Source organism: Crinia signifera, chromosome 3 (assembly GCF_055691185.1).
Source record: "Crinia signifera chromosome 3, ASM5569118v1, whole genome shotgun sequence".
Lineage (NCBI taxonomy): Eukaryota > Metazoa > Chordata > Amphibia > Anura > Myobatrachidae > Crinia > Crinia signifera.
The window spans coordinates 313811291-313826724 of record NC_139219.1 but is presented as its reverse complement, the minus strand read 5'-3'; positions in this window follow the sequence as shown (position 1 = coordinate 313826724).

The following is a 15434-nucleotide window of genomic DNA, read 5'->3' as shown; positions in this document are numbered from 1 at the left end:
TGTATAAGTCTATAATGCTTCTTTGCTGATGCGTTTCGTCTGCTATAAAGAAGATTTTGATAGCTACATATAGCAGAATGGTATTTACCACCTGGTAGCTGCTGGTTTGGATGTTGCGTATGCACTGGCGATAATGTTTAGTGCACAGGTTCTCAAAGTCGGTCCTCAGGGCGGGGGTGTAGCGCAGGGCCCGGACCGAGTTTGAGAACCACTGGTTTAATGCATATATATTATTTTGCATATAGTATTTCACCGTTCTTTCACTGCTTAGAGAGCGGGTACATGCAATTTACCGGGGGATCGATCGCTCACCCCCCGCCGCCATACGAATGTCAGCTCCTGCACGCAAATGGATGTGTACACATCTATCCGCATGCATCCGAACAATCATTTGATGGTTGAATGATTTTTATCCATTAGCAAATAAAAGTAAAGGGAGACTGACTTTGTTTGAGTCGGACATGGCCAAAGTCGGAGGGCGCTGACATCATGTGACATCAGCTGCCTGCCCCATGCAGGCTTTGACACGCCAGTGTTCTGTTTCCAGGGCCCACAGCTCCCCCTGCACCTAGTCACTGGCTGCCCACAAAGTGCACCACACCCTCCTCACCCCTGCCCACCATAGAGAACAGCCACTTCCATAGCACCTCCCCCTGGTCCCTGGAAGCGGCAGTCATGGTGGATGCAGTGGTGCCTCCCCCCTCACTGAGACAAGCTTTTCCACTGCCTGACAGGCCCCTGAGAGTGCTGTGATTCATGGGTATTTAAGGAGTGGGGTCTAATGTACTGAAGTGCCCACCCCCATCAGATACCTGTGGCTTTCCTCAATGTGCTGTGATCACGTAGTGTTCATTCCTACAGTCTCCCACTCTCCTCTAGTCCTCCCTCACGCTCCCCCTCTTTCTCTCTCTCTCTATGAGAGATGCCTGCTCTCTCTCCCCCTCTCACCCCCAACCTCAATTTCTCACTCTGCCCTCTCTTCTTCCCTTTATCTCTCCTACTCTCTTTGTCCCTCTCCCTCCTTCTCTCTCTCCCATTCACTCCCACCCTATCTCTCCTTCCCTCCCCCCTCTCTCCTAGACCAGCTACCTTGCTTTAGTCTCTCTCTCCCTGATGCTGTCTCTCTCCCTACCTCCCCCCTCTCTCCTAGGCTACCTTGCTTTAGTCTCTCTTTGACGCTGTCTCTCTCACTTTGCCTGAGACTCTCTCGCTCCTTGACACTGTCTCTAACTCTCCCTGGCATTGTCTCTGTTTCTCTCTCTCTCTCTCTCACCGTTGACCACACTCCTGTCACACTAATGCTGGCATCTGCCTACGGTTACCATCGATCTAGATGGGGGCGACTATGTTTATGTGTCTAACTAGGCGCGTTCGACTAAGTGTGGCTCTGACACCGTGTATCCGTTGACCAGATATGTCCCTTTAGCAACCCTCTCTCTCTCTTTGGCTCCCCTCTTTCTCTCATTCCCTTTTTTCATGAAGCTCTCTCTTTCTCTCTAACCAACTGTCTCTCCCTCTCACCCCAATTTTTTTCTGTCTTTCCCTGACACCCTCTTTGTTTCCTAAGGCAGTGGTTCCCAAACTGTGTGCCATGGCTCCCTGGGGTGCCTCGGGACACATGCAGGGGTGCCGCGGCTTGGTGGTCCAGGACCAACTCAAATTATTAATGGTTAATTATTTATGAGCAAGACCAGTGCTGGTGGCTGCCAATCATAAAATGTGTACAAACAGAAGCAAATCCTGCCCTTTACCACATAACTGCCGCTAAGAATCACATATAAACCCAATCTAATTCATTTTTTTTGGACCTAGGGGTGCCGTGAAAAAAATTCTGATTCTCTAGGGTGCCCTGAATCAAAAAAGATTGGGAACCTCTGTCCTAAGGGGCAGTGTAGTGACAGCAGTGGTGGTAGTGGGCCCTTTAAAGATTTTGCTCTGGGGCCCAAAAAACTAGTTACAGTACACCCCTAAAGGGCAACAACTTCTGTTCCGTCTCTAGGTGCTTGGTATGAACTCCTGCCCCTGCATTAAACACATGCAGTTTTGAAATGAAATTTTTTCTTGATATTAGGGACAGTAATACAGAATTATTATAAATACAGAACCTTGTTGGCTGCCTTTATCTCCCTGCAGTATACTGCATGTTCTATCTGTCAGGCCATTGTGGAATGATGTTCTAATTGTAGTTATCACCAACCACTTGTAGGGTAATAGTCCCGCGATTTGGGGGAAGATGCTGCAACTTTATGTCATTATCAGTAATACTCCAAAATAGCTATTGTTAAGGTGCCCTCGCTAGTGGGGTTATGCTGGGATGGTATTAAGGTTAGTAGTTATTATGGTGCAGGAACAGAAAGCAGGTATTAGACAGTGAGCAGAAATCCCTGGTGTCACTTTGTACAGATTAAACATGAATCATCAACTACACAATGGGAACTGATTCTACAGATGAATTTCCCCCTAGAGGCGACAATCACACAAGTCTGTTATTATCACCAGCAGAAGCCAGATTATCTCTCTAAGTGCAGCATTCTCCAATGGAAAATGGTAATTATATGTTCCATATAAAAGTTATGTCTGTCCAGTATGGAGAATCATGAATTCATCAGACTAAGGTACTTTATATGTAATAAATCCAATGTGACAAAACAAATACTGTAGAGTCTTATGTAACAAGACAAATACTGTACTAAAAATACGGCAGATATATATATATATATATATATATACACACATACATACACACACACACACACACACATATTCAAACTTCCAGCTGCATATACGTGTACAGTCTTGTTGGCTTACATTGGTTCATCCCGGACCTTGATGGCTAACCTTGACACTCCAGACGTTGTTGAACTACACATCCCAGCATGCTCTGCTACAGTTTTTCTATTTGGCCATGCTGAAACTGATGCAGGCCATGTTGGGATGTGTAGTTCAACAGCAGCTGGAGTGTCAAGGTTAGCCATCAATGATCTAAGAGATGTAGCAGAGAGACAGCGTTTTGATTTTTTAACCCCTGGGTGCAACATGGACCAAAGAGGATGCAATCTATGCTGGGTTGGATGGTGAGTATAATTTCCTTGCGCAGGTACCCTAATGGATTCTATTGGAGAAGAGGACGGGCCTACGGTGGAACCAAGTGTAAGTATGCATGTATGTGTGAATGTAGTATGAATTCAAGTTTTAATTTCTAATGTGTCTGTGTGTTACTTGACTATTGGTTCTCCATTGGTACCAGTGGGCCCTTTAATGGCCAGCATGCTGGGACTTGTGGTTCTCCAAGTCACTGCATGTGAGGGAGGCCTGCTGGGATTTGTACTTCCACAACTTAACCCAATAGTTTTTAACTTATTTTTTTACACATTTTGGCTATCAGCCCAGTGCCCAAAACCCAGGTGCACCGGGGACAGCTCTGGGCTTCAGCCCAGGCAGGTAGAAGCCTGGAGGGGTGGATCCCTTTATTGGTTATACAGGTTGATGCTTTGGCTGGGGGACCTTGTATAAAAAAGTGTTCCCGGCCTGTGGCATTAGCCTGCTGGCTGTTTGATCCTGGTGCTGGTTTACAAAATACTGGGGGGGGGATCCCTATTAATTTTGTCCCCTGTATTTTGGGAACAAAGGACCAGCCCATGAGCCTGGTGCTGGTTCTAGAAATACAGGGCCCCTTTTTTTGTCCGCCTGAATCTCTATAACCAGGACCAGGTCAATGAGCCCATGGTTATTGCCAGGCAGGGGGACTCCATTACCTTTTTTTTAAATGTATATACTTATTCTAATACTAAGTTTTGTCTAACTGTACTGTTCCTTTGTACGGCGCTGCGAAACACTTGCGGTGCCTTTTAAATAAAATTATAATAATAATAATAATTAGATTTTTACACTTGTAAGCCTGCACAGATATGACTGATGCGTGCAGGCTCAGCAAAACTTACCGCAAAAACATGCTTAGTGTTATGACCATCAGGGTGCTTAGTGTGGTGACCATTACACAGAAACATAGAATTTGATGGCAGATGAGAACCACTTGGCCCATCTACTGTAGCCTGCCCCATTTTTAAACATGATATCTCACTCAATATTTGATCCTTATTTTTTTGTAAGGATATCAATATGCCTATCCCAAGCATGTTTAAATTGCTCTACTGTATCTGCCTCTACCACCTCTGATGGGAGGCTATTCCACTTATCCACTATCCACTACCCATCAGGATGCTTAGTGCTTTGACCACTATCAGGATGCTTAGTGTGGTGACTATAAGGATGCCTAGTGCTGTGCGCTGTGCCTATCAAGGGCACCAACAGCTCTGATGGGCCCTGGCAAAATTAGGGGGCATGGCCACGCCCCTGTCGGAGCCCTGACAATTTATCAGATGCAGGCACATTTACTCTGATAATGGTTAGATTAGTTTAGTCATATACAATTGTAATTATTTTGTCAGCAATTCTTTTTAGTTCTGTTCGTGATAAGGAATATTAGTGTACAGTACATTACTGCTTGTGTTAGTGTAGGAATACAGGTGGCAGTTAGTATATGTACAGTATACAGTATATAGGACCCACACAGACAGTATTTACTTGTTTCCTTTTATGTGTGTGATTGAAGATTACCTTAAGTAGAACCCGCATATAGAACGTCTCACATGCTGCATGCAATCAGCCCTGACACTAACAGCCTTCTCCCTAGGATGTGCGATGTGTAGCTAAGCGGAGATGATGACTTCTTCATATTGATTGACCATATAGCAGGATCTGTGTGTAAATGGCTGGAAGGTAATCAGATGTGTTATGGGTATGATTAGGATGCCTGCTGTAGTCTATCTATAGTGATATATACGTCTGAAGCAGTTAGGTCAGAGACAAATAAGGAATCCCATCCCGTCGGTTCAACTGGAAACTGTCTTGGTGGGGATATGAGAAAACCAGAGACGCGGTGTAGGTGTTCTGCGCTGGCATGTTAGGCCTCTATATGTTACAGATGCAAAAATATACACAGAATATAGAATATATGGTACTCTTTACCTAGCACGGCGCCCATCGCGGTCATCGCGGGCATTGAATGCACTAAAAAATCGGGTGCGACGCGACCGACGCGATGCCCGAGATTTCCCATAGGGACCAATGTTAAATTTCTCAATTGACCCGATTTTACTGTTCAATGCCTCAATTGACACGATTTTTCCATAGGAATCAATGTTAAATGGCCCACAGAGGCCAAATAGCCACCCTGAAGTGTGAAATGGCCCCCACAATTGTTAACGCCACCCCACGATCAACGTGAACCCGAAGCGTGGCGAGCGCAGCGAGCCCGCGAAGGGCGGCGGTACGCGTCCTATGACCTTTTCATACCCCCACTATCCACGTCGGCGTGGATTTGAGAATAGAATAGTGTGGCGAGTGCAGCGAGCCACCGAGCCCGCGAGGATACCTGTGAAGCCCGCGAAGGGACGCGTTTACCTGTGAAGGTATCCGCGTCCGCTCGCCACGCTTCGGGCACGGTGGCTCGCTGCGCTCGCCACACTATTCTATTCTCAACTCCACGCCGACGTGGATAGTGGGGGTATGAAAAGGTCGTAGGACGCGTACCGCCGCCGCTCGCCACGCTTCGGGTTGACGTTGATCGTGGGATGGCGTTAACAATTGTGGGGGCCATTTCACACTTCAGGGTGCCTATTTGGCCTCTGTGGGCCATTTAACATTGTTTCCTATGGAAAAATCGTGTCAATTGAGGCATTGAACAGTAAAATCGGGTCAATTGAGAAATTTAACATTGTTACCTATGGGAAATCGCGGGCATCGCGTCGGTCGCGTCGCACCCGATTTTTAGTGCATTCAATGGCCGCGATGCCCGCGATTTTTTTACCTACGATGCCCACGATCAAAATCGTGGGCGCCGTGCTAGGTAAAGAGTACCGAATATATATATATATATATTATACTTGCGTACTTTCCCCCGAAGTTGCGGGAAAGTTACAATTTTTCAAGTAGTCGTCTCTCATCCTAAGAGGAGTCGGATCCCCCTAATCTCAACCAGCCGTCTAGTGGACTGGGGAGCATGGGAAGAGAATCAAGGGAATCACAGTGCAGCAGGAAGGGGTGGAGCAAATTCTGGCAGTTTTAGCCAACCCCGCTCTCCCATAGAACCACAAATTGCAAATTTGCTGTGGGGATCAATGTTTCGGGTCTGCACATGCGTCTCCACGAATGTACACATGTGCACGAACGTCTTCGGTGACTATCACAGTCGCCGAAGCGTTCGCACACAGCTGGGAGGGTAGTGTGCAGGCAGGGGGCTGTTGCATGGGGACGCCTAGAGTTTCCTGGGAGTGCCCACCAAAATGGTGGACACAGCCAGACCCCCATGAGAACGTAGGTGCGCCCCATTCTCGCCCATTTCCGAGGCAAAAGAAATTATTCTAGACCTACTTTTCTTTGCGATCATCAAATCATTTGATGATTGACCATCAAATAATTTTTTAGCCCATACGTCCACATGCGAATGGTTGTGCAAGGGTACATATCCATTCGCATGCCGCCAGAGAAATTCACACGGCAGCAGGGGGCGGGACTTCACTCAACCAGCCGGTGGCGTTTACCCAGCCGGTGGTGAATGAATGCTGCTTAGCAAGCCAATGTGAATGCTTGTAATATATAATACGGGAGTTTATATAGTTTAATATATATTTTAAATAGTTAATTTAATGATCATTTTCGATTGCTTCAATAGTTGATTCACGGTTCGGAATAACACACCCTCGCATGCGCAGAGCCAAAACATTGGTTCCCGGTGCAAATACGCCGGGCACACAGCAAACCATAATTAGGCCCAAAATGCAGATTAAGGGCCTTGATTCAGAGTTGATTGCTGATGTGCGAATTTGCAATCCGTTTGATTATCAAATGGATCGTAGCGTGCATGTGCAAGCCAAAATAGCGACAAAAATAACAAAAGAATCTATTTGCAATCCACTCGCAATTTGACAGACAGGAAGTCGACGTTTTGGGGGGTGGAGTCCAGCTGTGGCTGTCAGAAGAAAAAAAAATCAAGCATGCCCAGGTGATCTAAGGGAGGGTCTGCGAAATCCGCGATGGTCTTGATTGGCCTGTATCTGTCGCAGAGTTGTGCGATAGTTTGTGAATTGGAAATTATTGTGCAACAGGATAGCGGATAGCGATATGTTCACAATTCACTTGCAGGGGGCGGGGTTTCTCTCTGTCTGTAAGCTATCTAGTCGCAGTCTTCTGAGAATTTGCAAAACAGCAGGTCTGAATCAGGCACAATCCTCTATGTCTGATCTTTGTACAGCACACAGCACAGACCCTGTGTCATAGGAAATTAAAGTCTGGTGAGAGGGCGAAGTGTTCCGGCCCTGAATCATGGGAAAGTTGCTTAATGACCTAAAGCAGCGTGTAAATTAGTTATGTAATAAAGGTAATTGTTTTTCAGGGGTGTGAATAATGTGCGGCCAAAGGATTGCAATTTAAGGCAAGTGCTCTTTGTAACTAGACAGATTGGACCAGAAAACGTGAAGCGGAATGCACTGCCCGAAAGAATGGAAGTGGTCACCGTCAGGAACAGAGGTCGGGTGTCAGCCGTTGGTCTGAACAGTGTTCTCTTGCGTTACCACGTCAAGCCACGCCCTTGTGACACTCGGGAATCACCTGTGACAGATATTTGTGACAGATATTCCGCCTGTGATGGTCATGTCTGATATTTATTGCTGGCAAGATGATAACCTAAATCTTATGTGTATGTGAGCATATGTTACGTTTATATATAAAAACTATTGATTTTACTCATTTGGTGTGCCTTCCGTGTATTTCTCTCTCTCTCTCTATAAATATATATATATCATCTTCTCTGCTCATCCTACTGGACATCTCTTCTGCCTGTTACACTGAAAGTCATCCTCTACTCATCTGCACCCTCCAGTCCACTGGCCTTTCGAGCACTGTCATTGCCTGGTTCCACTCTTACCCCACTATTCGCTCACTGGATGCATTGATAACCTCCTTTGGCCTCCAATACCAACTCTATGGCAACTATACACAACTATACCTCTCCTTTCCTGACCTGAACCCTTCTGTTCTTTCTCAGGTATCCATCTTCCTATCTGCCAACTCCACCTAGATGTCTGCACGCACCCTGAAGGTCAACATTGATAAAACCAAACTCAACACCTTTCCCCCATCCATAGTCTCCACGCCACTCAACATCTCTATCACTTTTGACAGCGCCACCATCTTCCCTGTTCCCCAACTCCACTGTCTGGGCACCACTTCCCTCCCCAAATCCAATCTCTGGCTCCATCTGTCGGTTTCTGCAGCACAACATCGCTCCCATCAGGACGTTCCTCTTCTAGGGCCTTATTCTGGTTGATGCGTAAATTTCTGAATTCTTTCGGATGGCGTTTTTTAGCCGTCACGCTATGCGCATGTGCCACGCACGGTCTCCGTACTCGTTCTCACTAATACCGTACAGAAATGTGCACCGCATTCACTCGGGAAATATGGGCGTAATATGGGCGTCATTCGGAAGTACACAGGGGCGTAGTTTCAAAGTGGGCTAAACTGGGCGTAAACATGGGCGTACACGAGGGAGTGCACTAATTCTGGTAGGCGTGCATTCGGACAGAACACCGACTGCAAACGATCCAACAGGCAGGAAATATGCGGCCTTCATAAGCAAGTTTCACTTTGCGGACACCACTCGGTCATGCGCTAGGCATTTGGATCGCCCAATTAGTACAGCCGCACCTGAACCACAGTCAGCTGAACACAATACAATCCACTCCTCTACTCATTACTCATTAATTACACTCTTTTCATTGCTTCAATTGGAACCATTGCAGCCTAAATGGACCATTACTAAACACACAAATATATGCTGAAAGCACGGCTGCATTTTTTACACACATTTACACTGCAAGCAATGGACAGAACTTTGTATCACTAATATAAATATACATGTCACTTTTACATTCAGCAATAAAAGCACACATTTGGGGATCAAATGAAAAATTTATTACAGTTAGGGAAAGCATAACATTTTAATAGCATGTTATGTGGCACATGCCAAAAAATAAAGGTACCATAACAGGAATGTACAAAACAAACAAAAATGTACAAAAATGTATTCTTTTCATACATAGCCTCAGCAGAATCATTAGGAACACATCAGGTGGCTTCACAAGAAAAGTATAGCACCAACACTTCAAGTACAGCAGACAGTAAGGTACTTGTGGAGTATCACGGCTCCCACGATGGCCATCGTACATGAAAAAATCGCATCGCATCGCATGCGATTTTTAACAGAAAAGCATCCAAATGTATTGAAATTAGTATGAAACATGTTCAATGGCCCCCAAATGGCATTTTTGAGGCTGTACCACCCCCACTATCAACGCGAACCTGAAGCGTGGCGAGCGCAGCGAGCCCGTGAGGGGCGGCGGTATGCATCCTATGACCTTTTCATACCCCCACTATCCACGTCGGCGTGGAGTTGAGAATAGAAAGTGTGGCGAGCGCAGCGAGCCACCGAGCCCGAAGCGAGCCCCGCGAGGGGACGCGGATACCTTCCGCGCTCGCCACGCTTCGGGTACCGGTGGCTCACTGCGCTCGCCACACTTTCTATTCTCAACTCCACGCCGACGTGGATAATGGGGGTATGAAAAGGTCGTAGGACGTGTACCGCCGCCCCTCGCGGGCTCGCTGCGCTCGCCACGCTTCGGGTTCGCGTTGATAGTGGGGATGGTACAGCCTCAAAAATTACATTTGGGGGCCATTGAACATGTTTCATACTAATTTCAATACTGTTGGATGCTTTTCTGTTAAAAATCGTATGCGATCGCATGCGATCAAATCGCATGCGATGCGATTGCATGTGATTTTTGAAAAAATGCCTAAAAACGGCAAAAATCGTATCAAATCGCATTCCATCGCATGCCACTACATTTGGCATGCGATGGGAGCCGTGATAATCCACAAGTACCGACAGTAATGGTAGCAGAAAGAGGGCAACAGGGGAACCAAACAAAACATTTGAAACAAGGGCAAATGTGGGTACCCTGTGCACGGGATTGGGTTGCACACATGAAGCTGACACACACATCAAAATGAAAGATTTGGGAAGACATAAGGGTGGAGATTAATGCGGAGCCAAGTTCACTTTCGGTACCGTTTGGCCCTGGTAGGGTCCTTGCCACGTGCAGCAGCTCCTCGGCCACGGCCACGTTGGGATGGTGGGGCAGGTGGAGCAGATGATGTGGAAGGGGGGGATGGTATTCCCCTTCTGCCAGCAGGGAGTGCTGGTGTAGGGAATGCCCCAGAAACGGATGACAATAGGGCCCTATTGGTGGTAAGTAGCTCCGCCACAAGCTCATTATGGCGGAGGAGGAGGTCATTTTGGCGCAGGGCTTGCTCTGCCAACACCTGCAGGCTGCCAGCTATGGACTGCTGGGTGGCAGCCATGGCCTGCTGGGTGGCAGCGATTGTCTGCTAGGTGCTGACAATACCCTGCATGACCTCCTCGGTCCTACGCAGCCGCTCTGATGCTAAGTCTCCCTGCTCGCGAATCTGCCCAAGCATCTGCACCCACCTGTCCAAATCCTGTGTGGCCGTTGGCTGCTGCTGCACATGGCTGGCACGTGTGGCAGGTGGCACTGTCTCATCCGCCTCCTCAAGAGTATCACTCCCGCACGTTGGAGATGCTGCTGAAAGAGAAACGTACAATTACAACACATTCCTATAAAATTAGTACAAACTACTTATGGCATGCAAACAAATTACCTTCTAAGTCAGTAGCAAAAACTTCCACTGGGGCCTCACTATCCATGTTGCTCACCCCCCGGACCTCCTCAATTGCAATGCACGGCAGAGCCAACTCCTCCAGGGGGGTGAGCTGCAGGCGGCCTGGCATGGGGCCAGCCCCAGAGGTGTGGCTGTGGTTCCAACGTGCGGTCATTTTCCTCTTGAGGTTGGTTTTGAAGTCATGCCACCTGCAAACAAAGTTTAAATATTATTACATGTTACCACTGACGTTTGATTTAGCATGCATTTTAATCTGCTACAGATTTCAACGTGTGCTTCATTCCACATAACTTACATTATGTTAAACTATAAAACCAACACTTTGAGGAAACATTTACACTCACTCTACAATAAATATAGAATAAGTGACATGGCAATCATGTCTGTTGCTCCTAGCAACGTGACCGACCATTTAAAAAATCCATCTAACATCTAATAAAAACATTACTGGTCTTGTACTGCTCAAATGTAACACACATGAACTTGCCTCTTCTTGACGTGCTCCGCCTCACGAACTTGTGGAGCTACCGCATTAATCTCCGCAGTTATGTCCTCCCAAATCTTCCATCTCCTTGTGTGTGTCAACCTGTCCTGTGTCAACTCTATCCAATCCCGTGCACGGGGTACCAGTATGGCAAGCTCCTGCGCTTCAAATGCCATGTTCCTGGTGCTTGGTTCCTCTGTTGGCCTCTTTCGGCCACGGCTACCAGTCGCTGTACTTGAAGTGCTGGCCAGGCTACTCTTGTGAAGCCACCTGCTGTGTTCCCAATGATTCTGCTGAGGCAGAAGATGGCCCAGCTGTAGATTGGGCAGCTGTAGATTGGGCAGCTGTAGATGGCCCAGCTGCCTGCTCACCTCCCAATGGCTGGTCTCTGGTGAGGTGCTCATTGGAGGTGATGGAGTCCAGCCGAGCTAGGAGGCGCTGATGCTCCTGTTCTCCCTCTGATTGTGAACCAGACATGTTTGCAGCACAAAGTTGTATTTTGTGCACACCTATATATACACATTGATGTAATAGGCGTACATCAGCCCCACCCTGCGTTCTGTGCGGCGGCGTACCGTACGGCGACGTACACCGCAGTGTTTGTGCGGCGCATAGGCCACGCCCATACCAGCGGAAAATCAAATGTACAAAACCAGGCGTACATTCTAAGTCTGATTTTGTACTCATTGCCAGATTTTAATCACAATGAACAACTACACCTTTAGCCAGACATAAATTATATCTGTGAATGTTCTTTTGTACTGTGCACTTGTTTGGTATGTACAACAAATGACACTAACCCATTCCATATGTTAATCCAGTCCACAACTCATGCAATAGTAATCACTGCTTGCATCCAAATCACATGTGATAGGCCTATAAATACTGCCTTAATGCTAGGTACATTTTAATCCACATCTATAGTGTGGGCCGGTATAAGGTTAGTGTTTAAATGGCACCATGGCCTTATAATGGGAAAAGCTATTGCACTATTTTGTATGTCTGTGGTGTATTGGGTTCACACCATTAAGGCTGTCTAATTTAGTATATTGTTGAACACTATATTACATAGTTTCTGCCATGTTTGCTGAGTATATTTTTTTCCCAACTTCTTTCAACCTGTCTGTTTTGTATGTGTTGGTGATGTGGTTATTGGTGGCAATATTAGTTGCATACAGTAAGTACTGCGAAGGGCAGCTCAGCGATGCCAAGGTATAGCAAGCGTTTGGCGGTGCGATGTTTTCGCCGATTGTTGTAGCGCATACACACTGTTCATGTAAAAATGAACAATAAAGTTATTACCAAATAACAATCTTACCAACCAATTACAGTACATGATTGTTTGTGATGCCCCATTGGGAAAATGGCGACCTCCCAGCGTGCTGCGCCTTTCACTACAGCAGAGCTGAAGGCCCTGGTCTCTGTAATGAAGACCAGGCTAGGGCGTGCGGGCCCTTTCATCACTAATCAACAAAAGCGCTGGGCGTACCTTGCTGCCCGGCGAAGAATATTCGCCCGGACACAGGTGCGGAGGTCCGTGGCCCAACTTGAGCGAAGGTGGTCGGATCTGCGCCGACGGCAGCCAGACCTGCTGCAGCGTTTAAGGCAGCAGATCACAAGATGTCAGTTTTTATGCAAACATTACTTATTTACCAGTAAATGATTTTAGTATATTCTTTATGTGAATGTGGTTAAATGGCTGTTAATGATTTCAAAATGGATTCACTATATATGTGTTACTTCCACTTTGACATGCTGTCATGTGGGTATTAGATGTAATTGTTTTTGGTGAATGATGATTCAATAAATGATGTGCCTTAATTGACAATCTGCATTTTTTTATTTTGTCCAGCACGTGAACGAGCAAGACAGGCCCAGGAGGAGGCCCAGGAGGAGGAGGCCCAGGAGGAGCAGGCCCAGGAGGAGCAGGGCCAGGAGGAGGTGGCGGAGAAGGAGTTGGTGGTGGAGGAGTTGGTGGTGGAGGAGGAGTTGGCGGAGGAGGAGGTGGCGGAGGAGTTGGTGGCGGAGGAGTTGGTGGCGGAGGAGGAGGTGGTGGCGGAGGAGTTGGTGGCGGAGGAGGAGGTGTCGGAGGATGAGGCCTGTGAGGTGGTGCAGGTGGATGAAAGTGGTAGGTATACATAATGCATAATTAATAATTTGTTTTGCTCATATTTTTTATGTAGACATGCTGAATCAATTGTGTATTACAATAGTATAAAGTAATAAAACAAAGTGGGTAGCAACACACACACTTAGGGGTTAGATAGGGTGACCAAGTCATCCCTTTCATCCGGGACACATCTTAATGACACAGGTTCTGGGGATGGCTTTCTGCTCTATTTTAACTGCCACAGAACCAGTGTAGTTAATCTGTATCCTGGATTAAAGGGATGACTTGGTCACCTTATGGTTACAGGCCCCTGCTGCAAGCGTACAATCTGTAGCCTCATATAGGTGAATAGAGTTTATAGTGGATTTATATTTCTAAACTAGATTAAGTATGGATGGCATTAATGGAGTATGGACAGGCGTGGCTTATAATGGAGTCACAAGTGGTCAGTGCCCCTGGGCCCTCCTCTAGCTAGGCACCCCCTGTGGTTGGCATGTATTTTTGCCAACATAATTGTTGGTTGATTTTGACGGTACTTGTTTCCTATCTGGGCGCCCAGGTTTTCTACGTACGGCACCGTAATAAAATCGGATCGCATCGCATCGGATTCGGTACTCGATGATGTACGATGGCATATGATGCTATCCGATCCGATTTCATTTTAAATCGGATCGCATCGCATGCGGTGACGCGATCAACCCCGATTTTTACATTGGAATCAATGTTAAATGGTCCCTGAGACCCGATTTTACATTGATTTCAATGTAATAACCCTGCAAACCCACGATTTGTATAGGAAACCCCCCCCCTGATGGTTTAAAATGCGCCTCCATTGTTAACGCCACCCCAGTATTGACGTCAACCCGAAGCGTGGCGAGCGCAGCGAGCCCCGCGAGGGGCGGCGGTACGCGTCCTCCGACTTTTTCATACCCCCACTATCCACGTCGGCGTGGAGTTGAGAATAGAATAGTGTGGCGAGCGCAGCGAGCCACCGAGCCCGAAGCGTGGCGAGCGCAGCGAGCCCCGCGAGAGGACGCGGATACCTGTGAAGCCCGCGAGGGGACACGGATACCTGTGAAGTATCCGCGTCCCCTCGCGGGGCTCGCCTCGCTGCGCTCGCCACACTATTCTATTCTCAACTCCACGCCGACGTGGATAGTGGGGGTATGAAAAAGTCGGAGGACGCGTACCGCCGCCCCTCGCGGGGCTCGCTGCGCTCGCCACGCTTCGGGTTGACGTCAATACTGGGGTGGCGTTAACAATGGAGGCGCATTTTAAACCATCAGGGGGGGTTTCCTATATATCCTATGGGCCAACCATAAAAGCGGGAACGAAATCGGATCGCATCGCATCGCATCGTTCAATATCGTGTATGTGCATTTGTGGTATCCGATGCGATGCGATCCGATTTTTATACAGAGAATAGCATGGTGCGCAATTAACGTAGCGGGCGCCCAGCTAGGAAACAAGTACCATTTTGAATTAATAAGGATTTTGTGCATGGGAGTGGGTTAGTGCTGCAGCTTCACCTAACTGGCAATATGACAATGATTTATGGAGCAGACCATCAGCAGCCAAGCCATCCATGATTGCACAAGTGTACTGTGCATTCCTGAGAGTTGACTAAGTCCCATGCCACGTTGCATCAGAGAACAGAGACTGAGAGGTTTTTGATGAGTTGTGATTGGTGGAGCTCATTACATGCTTCTCATGTCCAAGGACAACAGCAGCAGCAGCAGCTTAGTCATGGGTGGGTTGGGATTCAGAGGGAGCACTATGACTGTGAGGTCTTCTACAGAGTAAAGGGTAGAGGGACAAAAACAGGCTTTTCATTTAGTATGTATGCATGTATGTATGTATGTATGTATGTGTCATATATATCTATATATATGTCTCTATATACCTATATATATATATATATATATATATATATATATATATACGAGGGTATTTGAACCGGCACTCTCGTTGAATAGATGATATTGCCCTGGGTGCCTTCCCAATGGATAAGGTAGATTGGAAAAA